The sequence below is a fragment of the Ictidomys tridecemlineatus genome, chromosome 13 (assembly GCF_052094955.1).
Source record: "Ictidomys tridecemlineatus isolate mIctTri1 chromosome 13, mIctTri1.hap1, whole genome shotgun sequence".
In the NCBI taxonomy this organism is placed as follows: domain Eukaryota; kingdom Metazoa; phylum Chordata; class Mammalia; order Rodentia; family Sciuridae; genus Ictidomys; species Ictidomys tridecemlineatus.
Window position 1 is genome coordinate 46,486,853 of NC_135489.1, and position 16,905 is coordinate 46,503,757.

Consider the following 16,905-nt stretch of genomic DNA (forward strand, 5'->3'; position numbering starts at 1 on the left):
TTCTTATTGCCCTACTTTAGGTCCGGTTTTTTGCCTAGAAGACAGCCTTTCTGCTTCCAATCTTGTTTGCATTAATTGAGTCTCCCCACAGCTGAGATCTAAACCATTATTTCTGATCTTATCACTCTGCTTAAAACCCTTCAGTGACTCTCTATTGCCTAAAGGTTAAAATTCAATCCCTTTAAAGTATCACAGAAGCCTTTCTTAGTTCTGCATACTCTCTATGTATAACTTGCTCTTTCCCTTTATCAACAGAAAAGCCCCTTTATTCTCTCCTCCTCATTTCTATTTCTTTGTGTTGGTTCATCCAATCCTTTTTTTTCTTTTACATTTCAACTTATTCTTTAAGACAGCTCAAGTTGTACCACTTCCAGTAGAGTAACCTAATATCTCTCTATGCCTCCTTCCTATCCATTCCCACAAATAGCCCTCCTCATTCATCTATATCCCTCAATACATGTATTCTATCAGTGCACTTAATGCCATTATGTTGTCATTATTTTCATAAGACTTTTATCTTCTCCAAGCAGACTATGGGCTCCTTGATGCCAGAGACTGTACTTTTTTTTTTCTTCTCAGTTTTCTCAGTTCTTAAGCATTCCATATAGCCACAGATATAATTTTGTTTTCTAGTGAGCACATTTTAAAATGAGGAACAAAACAGGTGAAATTAGCAATATATTTATTTTACTCAATTTACCTAAAATATTATTTTTATTAAAAATTAATAAGACTTTTTACATTCATTTTTGACTTACTAAGTCTTTGAAGTTCAATGTATATTTTGCCTTTATGGCACATCTCAATTTGGATTAGCTATATTTCAGTGCTCAAAGACACATGTGGCTAGTGGATACTGTATTGGACAGCACTGGCCTATGCTGAATATTGAGTGAAAAAAAATGAGGTTATGTGATATATCTAAAGAACCAAGATGGAGCTGGGAATAAGACATGGTATCATATTCTCAGTCTAATGCTATTAGATGGCCACTTGTGTTGGGCATTTCCCATCTCTCTTCACTTCCCTTATCATTGCCTCCTTCCTTTCCCTAGCATTGAGTGCTTACATCTTATTGCTCAAAACTTAAGTGATTAAACCCATAATGATTATTTGCATAATACTTTCCAGCACATCTAACATGAACATACAGTATTGGTAAATTGGGGTGAGCTGTTATACCTTTAGTCAGAACTATTTTAAGTATAGGTCAAAAGGTTAGTTTGAGAGACAAAAGAAAATTCTGTTAACTGTCAATATTTATGTCAACTTAAAAGAGCACCTGATTTAATTTTTTAAAAATTGTTTATAGGAGTTAGTAAGTAGTGTTTGTGGGTGATAGTATACATCTATCAGGGATCTTGCTTCAAGTGTCAAAATGCTTGGTTATGATTTAATAGTACCAAGATTCCAGTTAGGCTGAATAAGTTTTATAATTGTTTTAAAAGATATATTTGACATTCATTCATAGAGGGTGTCAGTATCAGTTTTTATTTTGTCATTGTCTTAGGTGTTCATTTAAATGTCTGTTAATCATAGACATTAAAGATTATACATTACTTTTCAACTAGAAAGAATAGTCTCATGTCTGTCTGGTAAGTTTCCAAATTAGATAAAGAAGCTTTATTTAATAAACTATGTAGGTATAACTACACTGGACTGAATTTCCTTCTTCATTTTCCTCTATAGGCTATTAAAGTAGTTCCATTTGTTTTTAAACATCTTTCATTTCATGTTAGTAATGGGAAAACTTTCACTGGATATATAAATTGTTCAATTTAGTATATTTCACTGTGCTTGATGAAGGTCCCTATATTGGCTGCCTAGGTTTAAGTGATAATGGACTGATTAATAATGTTATTAATATATTATTTGAAGAATAATTTATCATTAATGGACAGAGACATCTAGTTACTTCAGGTCATCTATTTATAATGCAGAGAATGTTTCAAATATTTCAAATCTATGCATACTCTATAGGTTTTTGAAGCCCAGAGACTTTTTTAACTGGTTAGTTAGCCTTTACACCTTCTAACACTTGTACTTATAAGAACTTAACTGCTGAAGAGATAAAAAACTTATGAGCCAGTGAATGTTTGCCTAGCATGTGCAGGGCCCTGGGTTCTGTACCCAGCCCTGAAAAAGAAAGAAAGAAAAGAGGAAAAGAACTTATGAATGATCACATGCTATGGATATAGCTTCATGGTGAAGTGCCTTCCTAATATGCATAAAGCCCTGGATTTTGATCCCAGTACTAGAAAGGAAGAAATAAAGGAAGGAAGAAAAAGAAGATCACTAAGACTGTATGGTAGAAACATTTATTTTGGGAATCTTGAAAAATATGAATTTTTACCTTTTTATACAGTAAAAATGTACTATACTGCACTGCCCTGTGTACATATGTATAATGCTACCATGATGGAAGTTGTGAGAATATTTATCTATCATGTAAATGGAAAACATTATGAAGGGTTAACTGTAGAAACAAGTCACCAACATGTGGAGTCTACTTATTAAAGCATTCCTTAGTAAGTTCACAAGAGCCAACACATTTAATATCCATTGCTTTGTCCACTTTAAAAATGGCAATTTTTCCTTCTGTGAATTTATGAATTTGTCCACTTCTTGGAAATAATTGTGATCCTTAGTGTACCTATGCATCACAAATCACAGATGTATCTTCAAACACGCTGTTTTACTTTGTCTTTTTTTCCCCATCTTTCCCTATTCTAATTATGCTTGAGAAAAATAGACTTTGTTTAAAATATTGGCTTTTTGCTTTTCCTAATCCATATGTTAGTGTAAAGTTAAGAAAACTTTAATATTTTATTACTTTTCCAAAGATAAATGCAAAAATTCAAAATATTTTGTGTTCAGTTAGATAGCTATGAGTTCTCTTATTCCTCCTTAAAGCTCAGTAGGGTAACAATAGTTTACAACAATTTATTATATAGTTTATAAAGAAGTACAAGGCAGGTTAGAGGTGTGGCTCAGAGGTAGAGTGTATGCTTTGCATACTTGAGGACCTGGGTTCCATCTTCAGGATTCCCCTCGACAAAAAAGAACTAGGAGAGAGGAGTTTGAAGGTCCCTAGCACAAAGGGTAAATGTTCAATAAGATAAAAATGCCGATTATCCTGATTTGATTATTATTGGCTAATCATTTCAAATAATCATCTCCTCTAATAATAATACAAATTTTGCATTTTACCACTTGCCTGTAATCCCAGCAATTTGGGAGGTAAGACAAGAGAATCACCAGTTCAAGGCCAGCCTCAGCAATTTAGCAAGGCCCTAAGGAGCTTAGTGAGACCCTGTCTCAAAAAATAAAAAGTGATGGGAATGCCGTTCAGTGACAAAATGCCCCTGGGTTCAACCCCTAGTACTAAAAAAAAAAAAAAAAAAAAAAAGAAAAAAAGAAAAAAAAAAAAGAAAAATTGTATCTCCTCTCTCCTCTAAAGGAAACAGTACATTTTAGCCATTACTTTTTCAGTTTTGCTTCTTATAACCAGAAGTATTAAAAATTTATAGTGAAATTATGTTGTAATTTACTTCACATTAATTGTGACTGTTTTTATGGGCTACATAGGATACTAAGACTGAAACAGACCTTCCCACGTCTAGTAAACTTTTTATGTAAGGTGACCATATGACCAGGTTTACCAGCAATAGTTCTGGTTAATGCCTGTTTTACTAGTTTAATTATTAAATAGGGGTCCCTTTTACTTTAAAAATATGTCCTGGTTTGGGTGATAAATCATATGGTCAGAAGAAATTTGAGATATAAACTAATAAAAAGGGAAGATTTAAATACTTTTTTGTAGTCAGCACTTTTTCCTTCTCATCTATGTACAGATCTATCTAAACTCTCTTTAGCTTATTAAAGAATTATACTCTTTGATTTACTAAAGTACTCTGAAATTCCTGTGAGTTGAGAAGTGGTTTGTTTACTACTGATAGGAAATTAATTCAAGAGCATTAACAATGATAAAATACAAAGTACTTTTCCCATTTATCTTCTTTTTCAACCTAAAAAAAAATTGTCAAAAAGATACAATAGTACAGTTTTCATCTTTCCACAGACATTGTAAAATTAGGTAGCTTGACTAGCATTATATGTATATATATTGTTTCACATATATGAAAAGTATATGTCTATATACATATATTAATATATTTTATCATGTATATAATATATATACATACATATATCTGTATACCATGCTGTTTTTAAATAATAGAATCTATATAAAGCTTATTTTATTTTTTAATTTAGAAAATAGTTTAGAAAAAATAATTAGTTTGTGCATTTTGACAGAAAATTATTCTTATTTTAAGGTTAATTTGCAGCTCCAGTATACTTTTCTATTTACTTCAGAAAGTTTCACACTGTAAAAGGTTATGAAAAGGACTTGTAAATGTGACAGAATTTAATTAGTCTCACAACTGAGAAGAAGAAAATAAAGCAGGCTTTCTTAATCAGAGTTGGAGTGAAGCACCTATTATGAACAATTCCAGTTCATTTTTTAGACTTTTTTGCACTAATAATTTATTTCTAAGTAATTTTGGTACACATGATGTTTTACTTACTGTACACTAGTATGTATATTTGAGAAATTGTTATAAACTAATTTGTAATGGAAATAGCAAAAATGTTTATACAAGCTTTCCCAGCCCTGAGTTGTGGATTCTTTCATGATCCAAGTTTAAAATTGAATAGATCGAAGGGTGAATTATGTTGCAATATCAGAAAGTACCAAAGTAAGGAGTGTTCAAAAAAAATGTAATTGTATTCTATAATCAATGTAGCCTTAGGACACTAGGGAAAGAGCTGGGAGATAGGACTATGGCTTAAATTCTGGCCCTATCTCTAATTATCTGCACATTTCCTAGACAAGTCTTATTTCCCCAACTGAAAGATGACAATATTTATTTTACCCAAAGGGGTTGTTGTAAGGATGAAATAATATATGTGAAATTTCTTAAAGAAGACTTAAGTTTGAAGCAGCTTGCCTTTTGGGAGCAGAGTGACAGAGGCTTTCCAGGCAGGAGTGTGCAAAGTTCTGCTGAGGTAGGGGGCAGGCAATCATTGTGAGCTCTAGAAACTGCAAATATATTATAATGTATTTATATAGGTTGATATTGGGAAAGTGGCATTGAGTTCTAATTTTTAAAATTCTAATCCTATTGAGTAAATAATGTAACTTCTCTTTGATTTGGTTGTTTATCAAAAAAATGAAGATAATATATACATTGGGTATTTCACAAAATCATTGATAAGATTGGATGAGATGTATATATATATATATATATATATATATATATATATATATATGTACCCTGACAATGTAAGAATCTTGTGTAATAGATTTAAGGCTAATAGGAGACATGTCTCCAATCACTAACTTGTAATTATAGTGAAATGTTGAATTGGTATGCAAATGGTGAGAGATTCATAATAAAAGAAGGGACTAACTAAGTGCTTTTACATGATTTACATGATCAAATTTAGGTAAAGCAGGTAGTATTAAATGGTAGTTTTTATTCTCAAATTCTTTTTAGATGTACATGACAGTAGAGTGTACATACATAGAGTACAACTTAACTCTAATTAGGATCTCATTCTTGTATGTTATGGAGTTTCACTGGTGATATAATCATTTATGAACAGAGGAAAGTTATGTTCCATTCATTCTACTCTTTCCTGTTCCCAATACCCTCTTTCCTCACTCCCCTTTGAATATGATGGTTTTAAATATTTCCATTCTATTCCAAAGGATTTAAAAATCATCTAGCCCAAAAGCAAAGTTGTATAAACAGGAAAAACTAATTCATTCATTTATTTCAGAGATTAGTGCTTGTAAGAAATCCTTAATATAATAGCGATATGTCATCTTTCCAGCTTCAAATCCAAGAAAGGGAATATTAGAATAAATGTTGATATTATGATCTGAGCTAATATAGTAAAGACCTGAGTATATTTTGTTTCTCTTTTTGAAAATATTATCTGTTATGATTGGGCTTTGTTCAGCCACATGTGTCCCCACTTTTCCCCATTTCCTATGTAATCTTCATTTCAATTTTTCTTTATTCATTAGTTACTTTATTCATTAGCTACTTTATTTATCTTTATTCATTAGCTACTTTATTGATTTGTTAAAATACTCAGCTTTCTCCCAGAATTCAAGTTAAGTGAAAAAATGATAGTCTTTGTTAGATTTCCTTTTTACTTGCATCTATTTCTCCTTCACTTTCTCTAAAGTAGGCTTAGGCATTATACAGATATGGTATTTACTTAATTAAAGCACATGACTTGATGTTTAGTTATTCCATTTTTAATCTGCTTGACTAGAGCCTTCGTATAATGCATTCTTCAAAATCAAGCTCCAGGATCACATTTTAGGTTTTAATGAATTACTTCTTGTAACCAGACCCTTTTGGAGACAGTCCAAGACAAACTTGTACTATTCAAAATTCTGTGTTTCACTAAAATGAGAAATGTCTCTTGAGGGTCTAATGTAGTCCATTTGTTTTTACTATAATTTTACCATTGTAAACTTAAAGACTTTGGGTCAATGCTGGGCATAAAAGTATTCATATAGTACACACTAATTAATTGTTCATTTTGTTGCTGTTTGTCCCTTTAAAAATTGGCAACCAAATTCAGGAAATGAATTGTAGTTTATTAGATAATACCTTTCTCACAGAAGATAAAGTTTCAGTGCAACTCGGGTTTTGTGGGAATGGATCAAATCCATCAGACAAAAGTAGGGTAAAGTTCCTTATTTTCCACTTGACATTGCTATACTCATTTCTCAGAAAATCCATTTTAGTTCTCTTGAATATAAGAATTATATGGTAAGCCTAAAGAAAAAGCAGTTTGACTCTATATTTGTCCCATAATAATGATATATTGCATACTTCTTAGGCCCTGTGAGTCTCAGCCATTGCAGTGGCAACCAGTTTCATGCAGGCGAAACCTGACAGCCCTTCACCTGACTTTCTGGCCCAGGACCTTTTCTGAAGCTAGTGAAAACAAGTGCATAACTTGAAAGTGTAAGAAAGGGCAACCCTTAACTGAAGGAAGTCAGAATTGATAGAGAATTGCTTCTCTCATGGGTCCTATGGCAGGCAATTCTGAAGTTGTTTCACAACTCCTCATACTGAGCTTGAGCATTGATTTACTCATAGTAGGCAATGAATTCAAGAATGCACCCTTGGGGCTAAGGGTAGTAGCTCAGTGGTGGAGTGTTTACCTGGCATGGGCAAGGACCTGGGTTCAATTTCCCAAACTGTAAACAAAGCAAAAATCCCCACTCTTAATTGGCTTTCCTTCCTTCACTGTTTTCTTCTCCTAACTCCCAACTCCTATTTCTAGTATGATTTCCCAAATAAAAACTTGTACGTAACCCAAAGAACTTGGGTTCTATTTTCCATGGAGAACCTAGACTAACAGATAAAGAGTTGTTATTAGTGGAAAATTAAATTTTCATGCATGGACGGGACAGTCAGTGTTTGTAAGGGTAGTATTGCTGGTAATACGGCACAATCCTTAGAGCATCTAGAAATCCTTGGCCAACTGATTTGATGTCATATAAGATAATAGATGCAAATAGTCTTTGAGAAACTGAGATAAAGACACACATAGGGCATTTGAATTATCCCTGTTAACTTCATTCCACTCATATACTAGAATAAAGATTATAGAAATCTAAATTTTAAAAAAGTACTTAAACCTTTTAGTCATATTGATATATTGCTCTTAGTATAAGGCTTCTTTTAAGTGAATGTTTAATTGGATTGGATTATATGAATTTCTGATTTTTAAAATTTAAAATGGTTAAAATATTCTTCAGGTCCTGGGGTTGTGGCTCAGTGGTAGAGTGCTTGCCTAGCATGCACGAGGCACTGACTTCGATCCTCAGCACCACATAAATGTAAAATAAAGATATTGTGTCCACCTAAAACTAAAAAATAAATATTACAAAAAATCCTCTAGTATTAAATCTCAATGCCTCCCAAGATTGTTGATTTAATTTTTATCTTTCTGACAAAAATGCATATATTCTAAGGTAAGCATTGACTTCTCTTATTGAAGATATTCTTAATGAGGTAAGAAGGATATTGACATTTGCTGAGCACCTACTGTGTTCTAAAAACTGCCAGGTGTTTTAAGATAATATAATTAAACAATTCACCCCTTCTTTTCTTCCTTCCCTCCTTCCCTCCCTCCCTATTTCCTTCCTTCCTTCCTTTTTTCTTTCTTTCTTTCATGCTTTGGATTAAACCCAGGGTCTTACACATGCTAGGCACGTACTCTACAACTGAGCTATGTCCCCAGGCCTAATATAACAACTCTTAATGAATGGTTTTAGTTTCCTTAATTCACAGATAGAGAAAAGAGATTTTAGATAGTTAAATGATTCCCAAGTGCAAACTGGTTTGTAGCATAACCAATGTTCAAACCCATGTCATTTTGGTTCAAATGCCCATATCCTTTTCAATATACTCTCCTTCCTTTGTATTATAAAAGTAAGAAACAAACAAACAAACAAAAAGGAATGATTTTTCAGAGTCCACTTGGACTGAACTAAAGTTAGAAAATTTAGAAGTATTGCAAAATTAGGATTTATATGTAAAAAGATAAGATTAGGAAAATTAATTTAGTACCAGGAATCAGAACTTAAAATTTTGAGCCTTTTACTCTCAAACTTTCTGTAGTCCCAAGTACCAACAATTCCTCAGGTTAAAAATGTGTAAAGTATTTTCTGAGCACTTGTATGCAAAGCACTTTTTAAGAGAATACTCTTAAATACAGGTTTTGTCATCTCTGAGTTTTGAATGTCACGATTCTGGTCTGTATAATCTATTGAAATTTTCTTATTGGTTCATGCTAAATTTTAGGAATTCTAACCTCTTAGGCAAATCCTAAATTCTTACCTACATAAAAATGACTAAAACAATATAAAAATGTAAAGTTTAATACATATCAAGAAAACAAAAAGTAGGCTGGGGTTGTAGCTCACTGGTACAGCTTTTACACATGCATACATGAGGTGTTGGGTTCAACCCTAAGCACCACATAAAAATAAATAAATAAAACAAAAGTATTGTGTTCATGTACAACTAAAAAAATTATTTTAAAAAAAGGAAAGTAAAAAGTTGAGATGGTTTAAAGCAATGCCACATCAGAGGCCCTATTATCAATTGGAAAAAACTTGTAGGATGGTATTAAGAGATTAGGGTTTGAAGAGATAATCACCTTTCTTACCAATGGCCATCCCATAAATTCAACCACTGTGCCAAAAATGTTTGTTGGCAATAATGATAAATATTGAAGTATTAAAGCAATTTCTTAGTCACCAAAATTTCACTAACATAACTATCCAAGTTTATCTTTTTACAATAGAAAACATTTAGATTTCATGCTGTATTCAGGAGAGTACATGCAAGGTAGTGAAAGAACTACTAGTCTGGGCTGGTGTTCAGGAAACCTGGATGTTCTGGCCTGAGCTCTACCCTTAGATTATACAGAAGTGACTTAGCTACATTTTCTTGGCTTCATTCCTCAACTCAAAATGAAGAGTTGGATTCATGAGTTATTAAGGATACTTTGAGCTCAAAAAATGTCATGATTGTAAGTGCTTTTAGTAGGATGAAGATTTTTAATAAAGGAGAAGTTGTTAGAAAGCTAGCATTGTTGACAAGAAGAATTGTGTGGCTAGGAACAGAAAGAAAAATAATGCATTTTAATTTGGTTAGTAAATTCATATAGCTTTAATTTTAATCAAAACAGTGTATTAATATTTTAAAGGAATCCATTTAAAGAAAATACATGTCATTCAATTAAGTCATTTAATAGGTCTTAGTATATTTAAAAATGAAAATCCCATTAAATGAAAACTATAGAATCCCCTTCAAAAATATAGAGTTAGGCTTAAAATTTTACTCATGGATTTTATATGAAATGTATCTTGATCCTATAAGATTTCCTCAAAACTACAAATGCAAAAGGTTCAATTAACTATTTATCTTTACACAGATAAGTCCTGTATTTTAAACACAGTATGCTTTAAAATTTTTAATTACTGTATATAATATATGCAGCAGAAACATCAACAATGTACTCTATTGATGCATATGTAGCTCTTACCTGAAAATTGATTGAAAAGAGAAAAATCCAATCAGTTGTAAATTTGACCCATGTTTCCAAAAGCTTGTCATAATACAATTTATGCTGAAGAAAATTAATTTTGGTTTGCTGAATCAGCACATTCCATTTGCAGATACATTACATAGCTTTTAGAAGTTTAGTTGAATTACCAGAAGCTTAATGCAGAACTCTCTGGAAGTAGAATTAAGAAGTATCCAAAGATTTTCCTTGCAAAAAATGAAATCTCATCTGAACATTTATTTTCATCTTTAAATTAATACCCTAAAGAAACATAGAAGCTTTGAGTATGAACATAATGACAAAGTGGGTACACTAGGAACAATGAAAAGTATGCATCAGCCTTGCTCAGTTCAAGGCTAAGTTCTATTAAGAAGATCTACAGATAATGCTTGACAGGAAATATTCAGTGTAAATCTGTTTACAATTTTTAAATTCCCAGATAAATTTGTATGTCAGCAGTTATGTTAAATTAAATGCCCCCAAAGACATGTAGATTCGATTCATCCTAATATTGATAACTAAGGGGAAATTTTATTATGTAAAAATGAATCTAAAGGGATCGGTAACTTTCATTTTAAATGACTCATACTATTAAAATAAATTAATTAGATCCACAAAAGAAAGAGATAAAACAAATACTTTAAAATATAAATGGAAGGAAGACCCAAGTATTCTTTAGCCTAAAAAGGTTTTCAGACCTAATAGGCATGACAAAACCTGTCTTCATTCCTTTCTATTCAGCTCAGCAAGTGCTTTTGAGCTCCAATAGTTAATCAGTTACCAGATTCCACAATCTTTGTTTTTCACACTCCTCAATTCTTGCTGTGAATTGTTCCTCTAATATACTTTGGATTACCAAGCAGGTACTTTTTTCTTTTACTTTAAAAAGGCAGTTATTCTTTTATACACAACTCAATATACTATGTAAAATTGCACCATATAGCAACAGCCTGTAAAACATAATAGTATGTTATCATAGAAGTATATGGCTTAAAATGAATCATTAGTATTTGAAATATTTAGCAAAATTATTCAATCCAACTTTTTAAATGACAGTAGCCATAACCAAGTTATAAAAAGTACAGCAAAAGTATATTGTATACCAAATAACTATCCAAACAAATCCATGAACATATGTGCAAGTTTTATAAACAATATTCAATCAGATTTACAGAAAAGGTAGAATGCAAATATTATCATGTTAAAAATCAGTATCTTCTTAAACATCATTTAATTTAACCTTCCAAAACTGCATAAAAATTGAGAAATATAAAAGATATATTAACTTACCCTTCAATTTATTTAGAAAACCTCTGCTCTTGGTCAAAAGCAGAAGGTGTTTCACTCCTCACTTTCCCTAAGGCTATGAACATAAATGTTAAATCAGTGGACGCCACCTCTCTGGACCACACTAAGTTTGCTAGACACTCCAGTTATGTGGAAGAGTTCTGCTGCATCTAAGCTATATACTGTGTGCAATGGATAACCTAATATGCCTTTCATTTAACTGGCTGGGCAGGTTTCTACCTTCTGTGGAACATGGAATCAAACCAGAATATGTTGGCATAACAGGCCAGTCAAACCGGTTCTTCTGTAGATCCAGAACCCGTCTGACCAGTCTGCATCAAAGGCTAGCCCAACATGCTGCAGCTGCTCAGCTTTGCGAAGCTTGTACTGGGTGAGTTATCCCCACCTCCCGTCAACTCCCAACAAACTACTCGGAATGTTGTAGCCTCCAGCAAAATAATTCAGAGTTCTGATGGGAGGGGTAGATCTGTGTCAGGTATAGCAAGAGTCCATTGTTGTAAGTCTCTCCTGGTAGATACATATAAATAAGTGGTCTATTGTCCTGAAAGGTAGGTAATCCTTCTTAAAATGTGTTCTAGGACTTTGTGCTGTCAGAACTCTCTAGAAATAGATTATCTACAATGGAGAAGAATACCATAATTCCTGAATTTTTCACACTAGTCCATTTAGCTTTGTTTTCCTAACTTAGCCTTGAGGGGAGAGGTTAATATTCCCCACAAGGTTGCCCAGAGAAGCATTGCCCAAGGAAGCATTTCTAGGGAGAGAGAAATAAAGTGTAGTTTGACCAAACATTTGCCTGGGTGTGTTATCTTCCTTGTTCTCAAATGATCCTCACACCATTCCAGTATAAATTAGAAAAGCTACTTCTACAAAACAGGGACAATTTAGAAAGGTTTCACTTTGGATATTCAACAGTTCAATACAAATTATTGATATCTATTGTATCTCAAGAATAATGTATTACATTGACAATGGTGAAAAAGAAAAATTTAGTAAGAGTTGAGAGTTATGTCAGTTTCCAATTAAGATGTCTAGTAAGTTTTTGGAAGGGAGAAGTAAGTAACACAAGATTACATTTTGATAGAAATTGATTTATATTAAAAGAGATCAAGTGAAGTTTGTTCTTATTCTTTTGTAATAGTTGCATATTTAGAAGCAATCTTTCCTAGGTTCCTACACAGTGAATCTGAAATTTTCTCTGTAAGAATCGTCTGAGGTGATAAGAACATAGATTGCTGAGCCTTAGCCTCTAGAGATTCTGATTGAATAGATCTGAAATATTGCCTAAGCACTTCCGGTGATTCTAAAGCAGTTATCCTGGGGACCAAAGATCCAGACTCCATGCTTAGGTTCTTTCTATTTCTGTGCCTGATAATAGAACACATATGCACTAAAAGTATGACTGTAAGTATGGGGAAACTTCACAAAGGAGATGGTTTAGAGATTTCTTTTTTGACTATGACCAAAGATTGCTATCTGCAGGATAACAAAAGGATGAAGGTACAATACAAAGACTGCCTTTGATTTAGTACAGTAATAAATGTAAGTATCTGAGGACACCATTACTCAAAACTTGATTAATATTAGATTATTTTTCAGAGCAAGTGTCAGCACATTTTTTATAAATTTTTTAGAGTATGTGGGCCAGATTTTCTTTATTTCAACTATGCAGTTGTAACATTGTAGCATAAAAGCAGACTTAGACAATAGTCAAGAAATGGGCATGGCAGTATTCTAATAAAACTTTATAAAAACAGGTGGCAGGCTAGATTTGATCAGTGGGCCATAGTTTGATGAACCTTGTGAAAATTTTAACAAGATTGCATATTTGGTTGGGAAAAGGGACTTTGGAGTCAGAAAGACATGGGTTCTATCCCAGTTCTGTTCCATACTAGCTTTGTCAGTTGAATCAAGCATCAGTTTTATTTATATAATGGGGATTAAAACAATATCACTTACCCCCTCAGTTATAAAATTCAAATAACATAGTTTATATGAGCATCTGTCTGAAAAGCTAGTACACAGTAAGGACTCTATAAAATGTCAGCTAAAAATAAACATGTTCAAACATGGTAGTTGAGTATAGGTGTTTATTTTCATTATTTCTTGAAATCCTACTAAAATGGCAGAAAAGAACAAAAATAGCATAAATCTTGAGGACCAAAAGAATAAGAGAGGTAGATAGAGTTGTCCATGAAGTTTTAGAAGAAGGAATGAGGATAAGTGGTGAATAGAGAAAGAGAACGTCTGACTACTTACTTTAATAAAAGCAAGTCTATCTCTGCTGCTAGAAAACTTTAAAAATTGAACAAGGACCTCTAAAAGTCATGGGGTATAAAGTGGCCTTAAAATGGGAGGGTTGGTTGAAAAAAGTCTGTTTAGGAGCAGTTTGCTTTGCAGGTCCCTTCCCCAAACCAGAAACCTGGAGAATGCACTTTCTTCAGTCTTGGCTGGAGAGAGGTAGGATTTGTTGATTCATGGTAGGGGAGATTGTCCCACATTGGTACTAGATTTGGAAATACCAGACAGAGCTGATGGTGAGTGCTAAGTATCATACTGAATATTTTAAAAATTGCATTATTTTCCTATTGTTTCTGTAACAAATTACCCCCAATTTTGTGGCTTAAGAAAATACAAATATAGCATCTTACAATTCTGGAGATCAGAAGTCCAAAATGGGACTCAATGGGCTAAACTCAAAGCCTCATTTCTTTATGGAGGCTTCAGGGGAGAAAATCTGCCCTTTTGCCATTTCTAGCTTCTAGTAGATACCTACATTTCTTGACCCATAGTTTCATTTCATCTTCAAAGCCAGCAATGACAGGTTAAGTCTTTTTAATGTTCATCATTCTGACCATGACTCTACTGTTCTCCTCTTCCATATTTAAGTGCAACTTGACAAACCAAGTTAATCTCTGTATTTTAAGTACAATTTATTAGTTACCTTAATTCCATCTACAGTGGGCTGGGGATGTAGCTCAGTGGTAGAATGCTTGCCTAGCATGTGTGAGGTCCTGGGTTTAATCCCCAGTGCGGCAGAAACAAAAAGAATTAATTCCATCTGCTATCTAAATTCCACATAAAATAACATATTCACAAGTTCCCAAGATGAGGATATGTGGATATATTTGAGAGGCCATTATTCTGCCTATAATGGAGTCTAGGTTAAAGTCTATTGGTTGGTGAGATACTCAGGTTTATTCTTCTGCTTGACTTCTGAATGCTAATAATTAGGTTTGTTTTCTTCACTCATGAAAACTGGAGAATTTCTCTGTAGAAACTCTTTGGACCCTGATTACCCTAATACAGTTGTTATCAGCTGGGGCTGATTTTATGTATGTAGGGAATCTCTGAAGAGATTTTTCATTGTAACAACTAGGGAGGTATGTAGAAGTTGCTACTGGCATCTGGTGAGTAAGGGCCAGGGATGCTGCTAAATGTGTTACAAAATACAAAAGATAGCTCACTTCCCACTCCAATAAATAATTATTCATTTTGAAATTTCAATGGTGCCAAGGTTGAGAAATCCTATTCTCATGTTAAATCTTCCAGTCAGTATCACTCTAACATAAATCAATAAGTCCTAGCTAGGCTTACAGAGTTCTAAACCAGTGTCTTCTTGGCATGGGGGAGGAGGGTACTAGGGATTGAACGCAAGAGTGCTTTACCACTGGGCTGTATCCCCTTTTAGTTTTTTTATCTTGAAACAGAGTCTCATTAAGTTATTTAGGGCTTCACTAAGTTGCTGAGGCTACCCTTGTAATCTTTCTACCTCAGCCTCCCAAGTTGCTAAGATTATAGGCATGTACCACCATACCTGGCACAAATCAGAAACAGATAAAAAGAACTTAGAGAAAACAGTAAATGCAGAGAGCAGAATAATATTTTAAAGTTCATAATATTACTGTCTTCAAAGAAATTAGAGTGGTTGCTGATTACACAGAATGAGAATGGAAAGGCAATGTAAAAGTGGAACTTTTAGAATCTAAAAAGGAGATACTAGAAAATAAAAATATAATAGCAAAAATAAAGTCAGCAGAAGGAGTTGGAGGATAAAGTTGAGAAAATTCCATAAACAGAAATAGAAAGGTAAAAAGAGGAAACAAGCCATTTTGACGGTGTATTTCTGTAGTTACAACTATGCAGAAACTGAAGCAGGTGGGGCACTTGAATCTAGGAGTTAAGAGGTCAGCCTGGGCAATATCAAGAGACCCTGTCCAAAGACATAAAAAATAAAAATAGGGGAGGCATAGAAGATAATATATTTTTTTAAAATCAGAGAATAAATTGCAGAAGTCCAATAACTGACAAAAGCAGTTTCAGGAAAGAACACATAAATGGAAAATTATCAAATAGTTTTGATTTTTTTCACCAGAAACAAAGAACCCAAGTTTCTGATTGAAAAGGAAGACAAGTACCCACCAAATAAATGAAGAGAGGCTATCAACCAGACAAATCATGGAATTCAGAATACCATGGATTAATAAAAATTCCAAATATTTCCAGAGAAAAAAAGGAGAAAACACACACAAACACATACACACATACAGAACATCAGTCACATAGAAAGTAGCAGGATTCAGTGAAACAAATGACACTAATTAATAGCAACACATGAAACTAGAAATCAATGGATTAATCTCCAAAATTCTGTGAGAATATTATTTACAAAACAAGAATTCTGTATTTATTCAACCTTGTAATCAAAAGTGAAAGTAGAATAAATATAGTTTAGGGTACATAAGGCCCTTCAAACTGTTATCTTTTCTTAAGAAATTACTAGAAGATGTGCTTTAAAATAAAGGCTAAATTAAGAAAGCTGAAAACATGAAATCCAGGATAATCTCTGCTTCTTTTCTTTACTTGAAGTTCCACATGGTCACAGTTCTAGTTCCAAAATCTCCATAGTGTTACTAATTATAAGTACATTACTGAAGAATCTGATTTATACACACAAAAGAGAGAAGATTGGATATAGAAGTATGATTGGCTATTGAGCATCTAACTAATTGGATGTTCTTGTGTCAAGTATTCATGATACAAATCTGGCGAGTAGGCCTCAGAGCTGTGATGCTATATATGGGAAAGTTCTTGGGCTGGGGATGTGGCTCAAGCGGTAGCGCGCTCGCCTGCCATGCGTGCGGCCCGGGTTCGATCCTCAGCACCACATACCAACAAAGATGTTGTGTCCGCCGAGAACTAAAAAATAAATATTAAAAATTCTCTCTATCTCTCTCTCTAAAAAAAAAAAAAAAAAAAAGAAATGATGCTTTCAAAAAAAAAAAAAAAGAAAGTTCTCAGGTAAAGTGGCAGTGGGAAGAGAAAGCAATGAAATGTGTTACATACATATAACATTTTATTACATGTGTAGATGACCCTGTATTCCATATCTATCCAATTGTATTTTTAGATCTCAGACATTGT

General features: G+C 33.2%; 1 protein-coding gene across 1 annotated transcript in view; it reads right to left on the bottom strand.

The window, feature by feature from the left end:
- The window catches only part of Rbbp8 (RB binding protein 8, endonuclease), an 88,159-nt gene extending 76,504 nt beyond the window's left edge, over positions 1 to 11,655 (bottom strand). The window contains exon 1 of the mRNA XM_040274405.2: positions 11,464 to 11,655. The gene's annotated coding sequence lies outside the window, so the exon portion shown is untranslated. The remainder of the gene's footprint in view (positions 1 to 11,463) is intronic.
- Between the last annotated feature and the right edge of the window lie 5,250 nt (positions 11,656 to 16,905).